This window comes from Urtica dioica, chromosome 5, assembly GCF_054948205.1.
Source record: "Urtica dioica subsp. dioica isolate 48M chromosome 5, U.dioica_male_clone48M_v1_H2, whole genome shotgun sequence".
NCBI lineage: Eukaryota > Viridiplantae > Streptophyta > Magnoliopsida > Rosales > Urticaceae > Urtica > Urtica dioica.
Window position 1 is genome coordinate 37932764 of NC_142760.1, and position 6055 is coordinate 37938818.

General features: G+C 33.1%; 2 long non-coding RNA genes across 3 annotated transcripts; both read left to right on the forward strand.

The window, feature by feature from the left end:
* Positions 1 to 92: 92 nt before the first annotated feature.
* Positions 93 to 866, forward strand: LOC149398296 (uncharacterized). 2 transcript variants are annotated; one of them, XR_016297146.1, is made up of 3 exons: positions 93 to 257; positions 333 to 393; positions 616 to 866. It is a non-coding gene; the product is annotated as an uncharacterized LOC149398296 (long non-coding RNA). The 2 variants fall into 2 exon arrangements; XR_016297145.1 differs by having other exon boundaries at positions 621 to 866.
* Positions 867 to 2185: 1319 nt separating this feature from the next.
* On the forward strand, positions 2186 to 4129 carry LOC149398297 (uncharacterized). Its single transcript, XR_016297184.1, has 4 exons — positions 2186 to 2786; positions 2900 to 3039; positions 3680 to 3850; positions 4052 to 4129. It is a non-coding gene; the product is annotated as an uncharacterized LOC149398297 (long non-coding RNA).
* Positions 4130 to 6055: the final 1926 nt, after the last annotated feature.

A 6055-nucleotide genomic window follows, 5' to 3' on the forward strand; every position in this document is an offset into this window, starting at 1 on the left:
TATTAATTTAAGTTCTGAAAGAAACTTTTTTTTTTATAATTTTTTTTTTAATTTTTTTTTAATTTTTTTTTAATTTTTTTTATATACAACTCTCAGCAAATACACACAACACTGAGAAGGACATACCTTCCGACATTTTCTCTTTTCTTTAAGCAAACGCTTTCTTCTTCTTCTTCTACTTGATCTCCTCCTAGGGTTTCGTATTCTCATTGTTTCTCTTCGATGCCCTTTGGACTCGCTCTCTGATCATTCTCAAGGTACTTTTTTTCCTTCGCTTGTTCAATAGTGGCGTGATTTACCGTGCTCAATTCGTGTCGGTTCTTCTTTCGCAGCTTCGACCTGGTTCAGGAGCGATCGACAATGGTGGATTCAGGGCCAATAACACCGGGACAGGTTCAAGATTTGAATTTATATATCCAATAGGTCTTTTCATAGAGTTGTAACATTTGTTGATTTTTTTTCTTTGGTTTTTCAATCATCTGCCCGAATCTTTTGCTCAATGGAATACTTGAAACTTTTTTTTCCAGGATAAGAAAAAAGGATAGTAATCTGAATTTTTTTTTTCAATTTATGGATCTGAACATTTTTTAATTGTGTGTTTTTGGTCGTGGATAGAAAAGATTTTGGGCTTTAACGGCGGAGTCAAGAAAATTACACCGCTGAGCCTATTAATTTCACTTTGACTATCAAGGTAAATATTCACCATCGTGATAATGAATAACTATTATGGTTTGATCTCTTCATTTTAATTTTAATTAATTTGGTCTAACATGACAATTTATAAGCAAATATTTTTATCAGAGTTTTTGATATGTTTTCTCACTGGATAGGATTTTGTTACTACTTAATTTTTTTTGGAAAGATTATGAAGGATTTTTTTTTTAATAAGTGTAGATCATTGTTATCTGTGTTTTAGCATTTAGCAATTTTGATATGGAAAAATGGCATGAACTAGCCAATTCAAACTATGGCTTTTGCAAAATAGCCATAGTTTCATTAGGTTAACCAAAATAGCCATCACTCTCATCCCTGGACTAAATTAATCCTGCCTGGATTAAATTTAATCCCGATATTTTGTGTGGATTAAATTTAATCCTGCCTGGATTAATAATCGCAACTTGGCTATTTTGCTTGTACTTGATAAACTTTGGCTATTTTGCAAATCCTTAAGTTCTATTTGGCCATTTAGCCGCTTGACCCTTTTGATATTGAAAGCTGGAAACTCATCTTCGTTAAAGGTTAGAAAACCATTGATTTCATCTTCTTAGATTGAAACCCATTTTTTCATATTGATTACAAAGAAGTCATGATTCTGGTACCCTGCTCGCTCAGCCAGACAATTGTACGAGTGGAGCAAAATACTGGGCCAAATACATACAGCACGATATTATCGTTAGAATCACTACACGTGTTCTTTGAAGATAAGGATATTATTAACTGGAAGTGTTTTTCCGTTGCTGTTGGGTTTGTTGTCTAAGAACGTGGAATCAAGTCAAGTAAAGCAAACGACGAGAGTGTACTAGAAAACACTAAATGCTTCACGTGGATCCACTGGACCACCTTAGGCAGTAGATATAAATAAGCCCAGCAAAACTAGTTTGGGACCATTTAAATTAACCATTTATCACTATATTTTGACAAGTATAATACGTCGATCCGGCCACTGGACCACCATTTATCACACATCTTTCACATAATGTTGTCAGACATAAGAGATATGGTAAACAGTAACATCAACGCATGACAACAAACATCGTACGTACAATATGTCAGTGTATACAAATAAAAGTACATAATTGATAATACCTGAAAAAGATGTTAGTACCACCTCAGGGGTCCAATTTCCACGTCTAGGAAATAAATCGAGACAACGTAACCTGATATAGTTAATGTAATCGAGAAACTGAATTGGTTTTGGGACTATATAAGGACGATGCTATTGGAGTTGAAATGCGTATAACTTCTCAGTGGAAGACTAGACTCCAAATACTATAAACTACATATATTCATATTTTTTCTTTGCCGATATTTGACAATGGCGGTTTCAAAGCATGAAGCCATTGCTATTCTTCTCATTGCCTGCGTTTTCCTCTTCATATTTTGTCAACAAGTTTTCAATGCACATAATAAACCATAGCGCTGTTTTTATACCCAAAAAAAAAAAAGGTTGGGAGGCTCTGTGCAATTTAAAAAAAAAAGTGGAGGAGTAACTGAATTTTTACGTGTAATTAGTTCCCGATTTCTTCGACCATTAATTTCTTTCCCATAATTCTTTTATTAATGTCGTGTGTTATGTCTTTTTTATTTTCTTTTTCTGAATCTGTTTATTCGGATGCAGTAGAATGACTCTTTGAGGTGATTCCAATTTTTTTGGACAATTAAGTTCTCTCTCTCTCTCTCTTAATTTCTTTTGCCGTTGATGATTTGTGGAAGAGTTTGTTTAGGTAACCTTCTGCCCTTAATATAAATGATATCAATTCAAATTCCTCATTCCCTTTTGCTCTTTTATCGCTCTTACACACTCCGAAGGGTTTTAAAAAAAAAAATTACAAATACATCTCTCTCTCTCTCTCTCGTTCCACCGTGCGAAGACACTGCGACCCACGAGAAGCTGTGCTCTGCTTTGTTCTCTCTCTCTCGTGCGTGACCTTCCCACTTGACCAGATTGTATTCTCCATCGTATTTCGCCTTCGATCAACATTTTGCCACAGCTCCCAGCTCATCTCTTCTCCGATTCAATCTCTTTCAAGTCTTCGACGGAGATTCCATTTGATCACAGGATTAATGTGAGTTTTTCTTCCATTTTTTTCCCTCTTTTTTACTCTGTTACTTTGTAACAAACATATCCATCAAGTTTTTTTTTTTTTTTTTTTTAATTTTAATTTATTAAACGGAAAAGAACATAGGCTACATCATCAAGAAGATTCTCATGAGAGACAATACCCAATAATATCTTCCAATGGGCCAAATGACTAAGAGAGTCAGCCAAGGCATTACAAGAACGTGAAACCCTTACTGAGAGCTACGTCACTCCACAAGGTAACTATTGAATAAATTCCAAAAGGTATATTACCAATAATTAGATTATTTATTCCAGTCTTGTTCATAATAAATAATAAGAATAAATAATAATTCGTTTATTAATGTGTATTGTTGTTCGTCCAGATCTATATATTTTACACATGTGACCTTAATTATCAAAGTTTTGATGGGAAAACAATTATATTTTTCTGAAATTAATGAGCTTCATTTTTGCTACTAATACAAATACAAGTAGAGCACTAAATTTTCATATATGTTTTAATTTTTAAAATGTCTAGCGAATCTGAGTATTCGAATAAAGCTTTGATCGAACATTTTTTCGGCAAGAAACTTTAGATGAGTTTAAACATTCTGCATTGAAAATGAAACTAACTTCAGTTTGTTTGGTGGGGGAATTATCAGACACATCATTTTGTGTTTCGTAAATTTTATTTTATTAAAATGGCTTGTCTAAAGGGTGTACAAATCATGGATATAGTCGGTTAAGTGTGACAAGATCACAAGAATAATGCATATGGAATGTTTGAGATAATTGGGCATTGGTTTTATTCTTCTTCTTCTTTTCATTATTGATCTTTTTTTATGTGATTTGATATATATTTTCATTTGGGTCTAATTAAAAACCACAAAATCATAGATTGTGTCTGATGTTACTGCTAAGGAGAGCTTCAAAAGTGTGAAGTAGTGGTTGAAGGAGATCGAATGGTACACGATCGACACCATGTGAAGCTATTAGTCGGAAATAAGTGCGAACTTGTGGAGAATAAGGTTGTGAAAGAAATGGAGCGAACACAAAATCTTCTCTTCAGTAGGTTCTTCTTTGCAAGGTTTTTTTTTTTTTTCCCTTTGTTTTATTACAAACAAAATACCTTATAAAGATATAATATAAGGTATTTTCTTTTCATTTTTCAGAATGTTCTTACCTAAATAGACTCAAAAGGGCTGAATACTTAATTGAAGTACGACGCTCCAACGTCGAAGTTAATAATATTTGCTCTGATTGATTCAGATTCAGACGAAGAACAGAGAGATGATAGAGAACGAGCAATAGTACCATCACTCAAAATGTCATGTTGAAGAGGTAAAGGTCCAAATTTTTTTAGTCTTTTTATTTTTCTATTTTCATTTTTTATCTTCTTTTTGGTTTGATAAATTTGTTGTCTGATACATTTTTAAAAATCAGTTAATATAAAATTAGTGTTGTTCCTTTATTGCATTTGTTGTCTGATACATGTTTCGTTGAAAATCGGAAGGTTTGTCTACCTTGTTTCATTCACTTTCATTGTTGTGTCGGGATAGTTGTACTTGTGGAGCTGCCTACAAAAATATGAATTGATAATGGAAGTGCAAAATAATGAATTGGGTTGGATATCAAAGATCATTGTTGCTGGAAAGACAACTCGCCACTCTTAATCTTGAATTAAATTCCTGCAAAATACCAATCAACGATCTTAGCTGGCCCACATGTTTTTTTTCTTTCTTAACAAAAGTAATTAATAAATTTTTACCATATTTATCTTTGCTTTTGATGTTTGTCATAGGAAAACAAAATACAGGCTAAGATATTGGATTTAGCCAGATACTGTTTTTTAAAAACAAGCTCTAATGCATCATCTACTAATCAGCTTTGATTTTAATAACATGCCCTAAACTAAACTCTTTTAATTATTTAGATATATAATGTGGACTATTTTTGAAGTTTTTGAAAGTTGTTTGTTAAGAAACTATTTTTATTCATCTATTTTTTGCAGTTATGTATACTATGTAGAAAAAGTATCAAAATATAATAGTTGGTTCTGACAAGTATATTTATCTTTTGTAATTTTTCTAAACATTACTTATCTTAATTTAATAACATTCTTATTATCTATGTTAATTAATTAATTTATTTATTTGACTCATTCATATTTTACTTCTCACTATCTCTTTAGTGTCTCTCAATTTTCATTGATAACAAACTATGTGAATCATGCCTCATCAATTATATATAACTACTTAATTTCTTAATCATAAAACTATCTTTTATCAATGATTTTTAAATACTCGTACTAAATTTGTATATTACATTTTTATCGTATTAAATCATACGTGCGTAGCGCGTAGCCGAAACTAGTATATATATATATATATATATATATAGACGAATATTGGCATATTAAAAAGACACTTCTGCAACTTTCCAGAAGTGTTGTCGAACAATCTAGATTTTTGGTTTACCAATAAAGGGTATTTTCGTAATTTCAGAGAATTATAAGGGCATTTTCGCAATTTTAGAAAACTGCGTAACAGTATGCGTGAACAGTAATCGTGCGTTTTCCTTTATATATATAATAATAATCTATGATGATAATAATATATATATATTATAATAATTTATAAAAGAGGGATTGACTATTTAGTCAGTTATGGTCAATAAAGTAATTGAATAATGTTTTTTTTAATGTGCTACTAATACTATAACTTTTTGTGGATGAAATTCAGTGAACAAAGCAGAGGTGATAGAGTTTTGGAAACATCTTGTGTCGTTCATCTCTTTTAACACGAGCAGCTTGAGTTTTCTGAAACCGTCTTGAAAGACTAGTCGAGGACCCCAGCACGCCCCGTAGAGCCACAAAAACTTCAAATTAGGCAAAAAGCAGAGTCTCGATACGGGATCATAGATCGGACTCGAGAGGCTCCAACACATCGTGCGGAGGTATTCGAGACGGGAAATCCAATCGGGGATGCTCAGAAGCTCGCCTCTGAGGACCAAATACTCCAACTTAGTCGGTGGGGAAGTGATGTTCTGCAAGTCGAGAATCTCGTTCTTCATTGATTCTAGGTGTAGAGACTTAAGGTGCGCCATCTCGCTGATGCAGTCGGAGAGCGCCCACAAGCTCAGAGGTTAGTCTCGTGACTTTCAACCTTCTAAGTTGATTTAATTTCTTCAACTCTTGTATAACATTCATGCCGCTGAGTTTCGCATCCACCGTTGTGAGCGTTTGAAGGTTTCCGACGGCCCCAATCCCTTCCT